Raw genomic sequence first — 10043 nt, forward strand, 5'->3', positions numbered from 1 at the left:
GTTATTTTGATAGGGATTGCATTGAATATGTAGATTGCTTTGGGTAGTATCAGCATTTTAACAGTGTTTGTTCTTCCTATCCCGGAGCATGGAATCTTTTTCCTTTTTTGTGTATGTCTTCTTCAATTTCTTTCATAAGCTTTCTATAGTTTTCAGTGTATAGATTTTTCACCTCTTTGGTGAGATTTATTCCTAGGTATTTTATGGTTTTGGTGTAATTGTAAATGGGATAGATTCCTAGATTTCTCTTTCTGTCGCTTCATTGTTGGTGTATAGGAATGCAACCAATTTCTGTGCATTGATTTTATATCCTGCCACTTTGCTGAATTCATGAATCAGTTCTAGCAGTTTTTTGTGGAATCTTTTGGGTTTTCCATATAGAGTATCATGTCATCTGCGAAGAGTGAAAGTTTGACCTCCTCCTGGCCAATTTGGATGCCTTTTATTTCTTTGTGTTGTCTGATTGCAGAAGCTAAGACTTCCAATACTATGTTGAATACCAGTGGTGAGAGTGGACATCCCTGTCTTGTTCCTGACCTTAGAGGGAAATCTCTCAGTTTTTCCCCATTGAGGATGATATTAGTGTTGGGTTGTTCATATATGGCTTTTATGATCTCGAGGTATGCTCCTTCTATCCCTACTTTCTTGAGGGTTTTTATGAAGAAAGGATGCTGTATTTTGTCAAGTGCTTTCTCTGCATCTATTTAGAGGATCATATGGTTCTTGTCCTTTCTTTTATTGATGTGATGAGTCATGTGAATTGTTTTGCGGATATTGAACCAGCCCTGCATCCCAGGTATAAATCCCACTTGGTCGTGGTGAATAATTTTTTCAATGTATTGTTGGATCCAGTTGGCTAATATCTTGTTGAGGGTTTTTGCATCCATGTTCTTCAGGGAAATTGGTCTATAGTTCTCCTTTTTAGTGGGGTCTCTGTCTGGTTTTGGAATCAAGGTAATGCTGGCTTCCTAGAAAGAGTTTGGAAGTTTTCCTTCCATTTCTGTTTTTTGGAACAGCTTCAAGAGAATAGGTGTTAACTCTTCCTTAAATGTTTGGTAGAATTCCCCTGGAAAGCCATCTGGCCCTGGGCTCTTGTGTTTTGGCAGATTTTTGATTACTAATTCGATTTCCTTACTGGTTATAGGTCTGTTCAAGTTTTCTATTTCTTCTTGTTTCAGTTTTGGTAGTGTATATGTTTCTAGGAATTTGTCCATTTCTCCCATATTGCCCATTTTATTGGCATATAATTGCTCATAATATTCTCTTATTATTGTTTGTATTTCTGCTGTGTTGGTTGTGATCTCTCCTCTTTCATTCTGGATTTTATTTATTTGGGTCCTTTCCTTTTTCTTTTTTGATCAAACTGGCTAGAGGTTTATCAATTTTGTTAATTCTTTCAAAGAACCAGCTTCTGATTTCATTGATCTGTTCTACTGCTTTTTGGTTTTGATAACATTAATTTCTGCTTTAATCTTTGTTATTTCCTGTCTTCTGCTGGGTTTGGGTTTTATTTGCTGTTCTTTTTCCAGCTCCTTAAGGCATAAGGTTAGGTTGTGCATCTGAGATCTTTCTTCCTTCTTTAGGAAGGCGTGGATTGTTATATATTTTCCTCTTATGACCACCTTTGCTGCATCCCAGAGGTTTTGCGTTGTGGTGTTATCATTTTCATTGGCTTCCTTATACTCTTTCATTTCGTCTTTAACTGCTTGGTTAGCCCATTCATTCTTTAGTAGGATGTTTTTCAGTCTCCAAGTATTTGTTACCTTTCCAAATTTTTTCTTGTGGTTGATTTCGAGTTTCATAGTGCTGTGGTCTGAAAATATGCATGGTATGATCTCGATCTTTTTGTACTTGTTGAGGGCTGATTTGTGTCCCAGTATATAGTCTATTCTGGGGAACATCCCATGTGCACTGGAGAAGAATGTATATTCTGCTGCTTTTGGATGAAATGTTCTGAATCTATCTGTTAAGTCCATCTGGTCCGGTCATTCAAAGCCATTGTTTTCTTGTTAATTTTTTGATTAGATGATCTGTCCATTGCTGTGAGTGGAGTGTTGATGTCTCCTCCTATTATGGTATTACTATTGATGAGTTTCCTTATGTTTGTGATTAATTAATTTATATAGTTGGGTGCTCTCACATTTGGCACATAAATGTTTACAATTGTTAGGTCTTCTTGGTGGATAGACCCCTTGATTATGATATAATGCCCTTCTGCATCTCTTGATACAGTCTTTATTTTAAAGTCTAGATTGTCTGATATAAGTATGGCTACTCCAGCTTTCTTTTGTCAACCATTAGGATGGTAGAAGGTTCTTCATCCCCTTACTTTCAATCTGAAGGTGTCTTTAGGTCTAAAGTGAGTCTCTTGTAAACAGCACATAGATGGATCTTGTTTTCTTATCCGTTCTGTTACCCTATGTTTTTGATTGGAGCATTGAGTCAATTGACGTTTAGAGTGAATATGGAAAGATATGAATTTATTGCCATTATGATGCTTGTAGAGTTGGAGTTTTTGGTCCTTCTAGTCTTTGTTGCTTTTGGTATTTATTTATATATATATTTTTTCATCTTTCCTCCCCTCAGAGAGTCCCCCTTAAAATTTCTTGCAGGGCTGGCTTAGTGGTCACAAACTCCTTTAATTTTTGTTTGTTTGGGAAACTTTTTATCTCCCTTCTATTTTGAAAGACAGCCTTGCTGGATGAAGAATTCTTGGCTGCATATTTTTCTGATTCAGCACACTGAATATATCCTGCCACTCCTTTCTGGCCTGCCAAGTTTCTGTGGATAGTTCTGCTGCAAACCTGATCTGTCTTCCCTTATAGGTTAGGGACTTTTTTTCCCTTGCTGCTTCATGATACTCTCCTAGCCTGAGTATTTTGTGAAGCTGACTATGATATGCCTTGATGGTGGTCGGTTTTTGTTGAATCTAATGGGGGTCCTCTGTGCTTCCTGGATTTTGATGTCTATGTCTTTCCCCAGGTTAGGAAAGTTTTCCACTATGATTTGCTCACATAACCCTTCTACCCCTATTTCTCTCTCTTCCTCTTCTGGGACCCCTATGATTCTGATGTTTCTTTTTAATGAGTCACTGATTTCTCTAATTCTTAAATCATTCTCTTTTGCCTTAATCTCCCTCTTTTTTTCTGCTTTGTTATTCTCTAAGTTTGTCCTCTATACCACTGATTCTCTGTTCTGCCTTGTCCATTCTTGCCGCTGCTGCATCCATCCATGATTGCAGCTCAGTTACAGCATTTTTAATTTCATTCTGGCTAATTTTTACTTCTTTTATCTCTGCAGAAAGATATTCTAATCTATTTTCAACTCCAGCTAGTATTCTTATTATCGTGATTCTAAATTCTGGCTCAGACATGTTGCTTGTATCTGTGTTGGTTAAATCCCTGGCTGTCATTTCTTCATGCTCTTCTTTTGGGGTGAATTCCTTTGTTTTGTCATTTTGAAGGCAGAAAAGGAATGAATGAGGTAGAAAAATTAAAATTAAAAAAAATTAAAATTAAAAAATTAAAAACACACACACACACACCAAAATCGAATAAATGATGCTAGATTCTAGGTGTGTTTTGGTCTGGGTGTTGAAAGTGGTTTGACAGATTAGAGAAAAAAAGGGGGGGGGGAGGAAATTGCTTGAGAATTTAAAAAAATGACTAAAATGAGATGATGGGAGTAAAATAGAATTTGAAAAAATATACACAAAAGTAATGAATAAAGTAAGAAAAAAATAAAGAAAAATATTTTTAATAAAAATTAAAAATAAATATGAATCCTCTCTTTTTGTATTCAAGAAAAAGAAAAGAAATGAAAAACAGAAAGAAAATAAAAAAAGAAAAAAAGGAAATCGTTTGAAAATTTGAAAAAGTGAATACACTGTAGTAGACTAACATAAAATGATGGAAGTAAAATAGAATTTGAAAAAATTTACACAAAAGTAAAAATTATAGTAATAAAAATTAAAGAAAAATATTTTTAATAGAAATTGAAAGTAAAAATGAAGTTTTTCTCTTGCTGCATTCAAGAAAAAGAAAAGAAACGAAAAAGAGAAAAAAGAAAGAAAAGAAAAGGAAATCGTTTGAAAATTTGAAAAGGTGAATATGCTAAAATAAAATGATGGATGTAAAATAGAATTTGAAAATTTTACACAAAAGTAAAAAATATAGTAATAAAAATTAAGGAAAAATATTTTTAATAAAAATTGAAAATAAAAATAAATTTTTTCTCTTTCTGTATTCAAGAAAAAGAAAAGTAGTGTAAAAGAGAAAAAGAAAGAAAGAAAATTGAATAGATGGACCTGCTAACAGAATAAGGTAGGACTGACATTACTTCGTTTTCCCCCAGAAGTCAGTATATGTAGCATTTCATAGTCCATAGACTAAGCCAGCAGTGAGACTTGTGTTATTGAAGAGTGAGGTTGGCCCACTTGAGCGGGGCTCAGTGTAATAGCTCCACTCTCCACTAGATGGCGCTGCTATCCTACTGGGGTGGATGGTTGCGGGGTTCCTAGGTGTGTATGCGCATGCGCCGGAGCGGTAAAAATGGCGCCACCCCTTACCCAATGTGTTCTCCCGGATCAGTAATTGCGCCCCTGTCCTCTGTCTTCAGCTTTCATCCACTCCCTGCTTTTTCACTCTCTGTGACCAGGCCCCAGGCCTCTCTTCCACGTTTTGACTCAGATGTGGTTGTTTCTGAAGGACTGCGGCTTTGACCTCTTCCGCCCTCTGCGGGAGGGTCTCACCGAACAATGGCTGAATGAGCAATGGCTGAATGTAGGCTGCACCCAGGAACACTTGATGGGCCCTGCTGCTGCCGGTGCCCTGAGACTGCGGCCAGGTGCCAGCGCGCCCGAGTAAAAGTTCCTGAGACAGTGTAGCAGCAGCTTATCAGGGATTATGGAAAATCACAACACACATGTGGCACCAGGCTTCACCCTTAATGACTTTGTTCCAGCACCAGCAAACGCGGCCGCCTTCTGGGGTCTGCTGGGACCAGGTGGCTTCAACAGTCTCTACCAAATGTCCTTCCAGAAGTGGAACCGCTTTTCCCCGGGTGGCCTGAGAACCTACTGGACCCCACTCTGTTCCTGGGGATTCACCCTTTCCACCAGAGCACCGCCAGGTATCGAGCTGTGGAGTTGCAGACTGCGCTCCCCTTGTTTACAGTCTTAACGGAATTTAAACCCTCTCATTTCTCCCTTTTTAGTTTAGTCCCTGTAGCTGTTTCTAATTTTCTACTTTCTCTCCAGCTGCTTTTGGGGAGGGGTGATTTTCCCATATTCTCCCTCCCACCTCCAGTCTCCGTCCTCTCTCCGCTGACAAAAACACCTCCCTTCCTGCGCCTTCTCGCTCCCCAAGTTCACTTCTCCGTGTCGCATACCTGCTGAATTCTGTGGTTCAGGTTGTGCAGATTGTTCTGTTAATCGTCCGGTCAGTTTTCTAGGTGTGTAGGATGGTTTAGTGTCGGTCTGGCTGTATTTCATGGACGCGAGACACACAAAAAACTTCCTTGCTGTTCTGCCATCTTGGCTCCTCCTTTATTTTTATTTTTTAATTTATTTCGAGAGGGGGTTGGTGCAGAGAAAGCAAGGGAGACAGGAAATTTCAAGGAAGTTCTGCGCTGTCAGCTGAAATCAAGAGTTGACACTTAACTGACTGAGCCACCCAGGTGCCCCAATGGAAGGCGAATTTAAAGTGCAGGAGAGAGGGGCGCCTGGGTGGCTTAGTCGGTTTAACATCTGACTTGGGCTCAGGTCATGATCTCACAGTTTGTGAATTCAGATCTTCTGTCTCCCTCTCCCTCTGTACCTCCCCAGCTTGCACATGGGCTCTCTCTCTTTCAAAAATAAATAAACATTAAAAAAAAAATTTAAGTGCAGGAGAGAAAGGATGAACTGGGACCGATAAGCACAATCTGAAACCCACAAAGGTGAACTGAACACTGTGTCAGTTCTCACTGTCTCTGGTCTTGATCACATGGGTGTCCTGCAGGAGAAATTGGTAACTGGCTTAGGAGTTGGAAAAGGTAAAAGAGGATCCAGGTGAAGATGGAGCTGTTGCAGACCAACAAGGTAAGCCAGGAGGTGAATAAAAATGTATGGAAGCTATTAATAATAATAAAAAAAAGGCTGTGGTGCCCATTTTTGCCCTTTAAATCTCATACAAGACTGTCTCTTGTGGCTCACTGTAACTGGAAAACATACAGGAAAGAGAATTCTGGGAAATGTAGTTCAGCCCAGCCAGTTGATACATTAAAAAACCACACAGGAGCACTTGGTTCCATGGAAACTACTTGGATTCCATTTCATCAGTGCAAATCAGCAGTTATTAAAGAGAGTGGCAATGGGAAACCACCAAGAGCAGAGCTGGTCAAGCGGCAGGATCTTGAGTCCCATGAAGCAGGCAGTAGTTGATAGGAGACCCTTAAGTACTTGCACTTAACATGAATTACTGGCCCAATGGAAATAGAATATTAGCACTCTAGATACAGAAGTTTAGCTTCCAGTATAGCAGCTTCAGTAGACACAGTGGAAAGATACTATAGAGAAGAAGTTCTTCTGCTTGGATTTTTCAGTGTTTCCATATCTTTCTCATGGGTCCTAAAATTCTGGTTTACTAAAATTTGTATTAACTAGACTTTGACTGAAATGAAAATATAACAACAACCTGGGGATAATGAAGGAACCAAGTAGAATATACCTTCCCTGATTACAGGGGAAACCAGGCCTGATAGTACCTTTTTATTTTAAGGACAATGAGTAGAAAGAAAGTGAACACTGGGGATAAGAAAAGATTCCAAAAAATGGAAAAATGGAGAAAACAGTTTCAAGATGGGTAAGAAGAACAGGCTTTTAAAATAGATTTTCGGCAAGAACAGGACATCTGCTTAGTGTTCTCAAAAAAATCCTTAAACTTATTCTATAAAATAAGACAAAAGATAATATAAAATAGCAGACTGAGATGGAAAGAAAGCTGATTGAGAGGCAGGCAGAAATATAGAAACGAAGTGGGGTGGATTAAGGAAAAACATAAACAGTAAAATCTCATATATTAAATCTGTATTAAAAACAATAAAGTTCATGGGGCGCCTGGGTGGCTCAGTCGGTTAAGCGTCCGACTACAACTCAGGTCATGATCTCGCGGTCCGTGAGTTCGAGCCCCGCGTCGGGTTCTGTGCTGACCGCTCAGAGCCTGGAGCCTGTTTCATATTCTGTGTCTCCCTCTCTCTCTGCCCCTTCCCTGTTCATGCTCTGTCTCTCTCTGTCTCAAAAATAAATAAACGTTAAAAAAAAATTTAAAAACAATAAAGTTCAGACTTATTTTTGCAATTTTGATACTTGATATTGTGGGATGTTTAAAGTAGATACATAGTGGAGAGATCAATGTAATAATCACCATTTAATCATTCAACTTAGTTACCAATATTTTGTGAACTATTTCATGTTTTAAATGTTTTATTTTTTACAGTTTATTTATTTTTGAGAGGAGAGAGAGAGAGAGAGAGTACAAGCAGGGGAGGGAGCAGAGAGAGAGGGAGAGACTCCTAAGCAGACTCCTTGTTATTAGTGTAGAGCCTTATGTGGGGCTTTGATCCCACAAACCATGAGATCGTTACCTGAGCTGAAATCAAGAGTTGGACACTTAACCAACTGAGCCACCCAGGGGACCCTGTACTAAAATATTTTAAATCAAATCCTAAAGACAATATAATTTCACCTGTAAATACTTCAATAAGTATCTCTTTCACATGAAGTCATTCTTTCTTCTTTTTAATTTTATTTTTTAATGTTTATTTTTGAGAGAGACAGAGAGAGAATCTGAGTGGGGGAGGTGCGCAGAGAGAGAGAGAGAGAGAGAGAAGATCTGAAGCAGGCTCTGCACTGACAGCAGGGAGCCTGATGAGGCTTAAACTCACCAGCCTCAACTCAAAAATGACCTGAGCTGAAGTCAGATGCTTACCTAGTGAGCCACCCAAGAGCCCCCTTTCTTCTTAAAAAAAAAAATTGTAACCACAATTCCATCATCACACTGAATAAGACTTATAATACTTACTTAGTACATCAAATACCTGGATGATGTTCAGATTTCCTTAACTGTCTCAATAATTATTTCTTCAAGTACTTGGCTTATGTAATCAGAATATGAAACAGATCCACACATTATTTTTAAGTGATATGTCAATAAAGAATTGAACTGACACCAAAGGAAATCAAATTAGTAATATGGAGGAAATATATGAGAAACTTGCTAAAATTACAAAGGAAAAGATAAAGAGATGAAAATGACAAGCGAGAAGCTGGTGATAATGTAAGGCAGAGCATAGAGAGACTATATATGGATGGCTAGTGTTACGAAGATAAATCATGAACACTTGAAACACAAGCAATAATCAAAGATACAATGAAAAATGATTTTAATAAGCTAAATAAAGAACTGTGTCTGCAGATGGAAAGGGTTAACTGAAAATTAATGAAAATATACTAATATGTGAGCTAGGGATTTTCAACTTCAGGTTCTCCATAGATGAGTTTCAGGATACTAATGTAATTTTAAAAATTAGAGCAAAAAAAAAGTATGTGGCCATATTTAATCTATATCTTGACCCTAAAAGTTTTCTTTGAGATATATCAAGAGAGAGGTTCTTAATCCTTTTTATAGGTCTTATATCCCCATAAGAATTTAATTAAAGTTACTGCTTTTCACTCCAGAAAAATGTGCATATATTTACTTTTTAACCAAATGCCAAACTAGTACTCCACTTCAGGTACCAATTTCTCTTTTAGTTAACTACTGCTGTATAATGAAATGTCCAAAACTAAGTGGATTAAAACACAGAAATTAATTATTTCTCATGATTTTGTAGGCTGGCTGGGAGATTCCTCTGCTGGTTTCACATCGGTTAAATCAGTGCAGGAGCTGGCTGGACTAAAAGTCACAAATCATCTCACTCTTATGTCAGATAGTTGGTTCAAACTGTTGGCTGGGGCATCTCGATTTTCCTCGGTGGGGTCTCTCATACTCTAATTTGGAGGGCACAAGCTATGACCCACAGGTTAAAACCAGTCCTTGGCCTATTTTTGTAAATACCTGATTTATTGGAACACAGCCACATTCGTTTGTTTACATGTTTTCTATAGCTGCTTTCACATTACAATTGAAGAATCAAATAGTTATAACAGAAACTGTACAGGGGCACCTGGTTGGCTCAATCAGTGGACCATGGGACTCCTGATCTTGGGGTTGTGAGCTTGAGCCCCATGTCAGGTGGAGAGATTACTTGAGAATAAAATCTTTAAAAAACAAACATCCCCTCCCCCCAAAAAAACCTCAAAGACTAAACACCCCACAAAGCCAAAAATATTTACCATGGGGATCTTGACAGAAAAAGGTGTTGGACCCCTACTTTGGTTCACTGATCTCTAAAAAAATTTTTTTAATGCTTATTTATTTTTGAGAGAGAGAGAGAGAGAGAGACAGAGCATGATCAAGGGAGGAACAGAGAGGGGGAGACACAGAATCGGAAGCAGGATCCAGGCTCTGAGCTGTCAGCACAGATCCCTACATGGGGCTTGTACTCATGAACCATGAGATCATGACCTGAGCCAAAGTCGAATGCTTAACCGACTGAGCCACCCACGTGCCCCTGGTTCACTGATCTTTAGATCATAGGTTGGCACATGGGAGAAGCCTTATTCATATCTGAATCAGATGCAGATAATAAAATATTAGATCTGATAGTTGTATCAAACTTTTAGAGGTCTTGCGAGGGAGTTAAGTGTCTTATATATGTTGGAGAAATGTAAATAATTATGGCCAGATAGTGGATGGGAGTAAATATGGCCACAAATGCTTGGGGGGATATCCCATCAAAAATTGTAATCTAATTTCTCACCCATTCAGTCTGAGTGGGTGTTGCAGCGACCAATAGAATGTGGTGGAAGTGAACACTGCCACAAAAAGAATCCAGTCTAGCCAAATGGAGGATGAGAGGCCTCATGGAGGAAAGTAGACTCCACACCTGACAGCCAGGAACAA

The sequence above is a fragment of the Lynx rufus genome, unplaced genomic scaffold (assembly GCF_022079265.1).
Source record: "Lynx rufus isolate CCGP_SWC_20201006 ecotype Redwood Valley unplaced genomic scaffold, mLynRuf1.p SCAF_13, whole genome shotgun sequence".
In the NCBI taxonomy this organism is placed as follows: domain Eukaryota; kingdom Metazoa; phylum Chordata; class Mammalia; order Carnivora; family Felidae; genus Lynx; species Lynx rufus.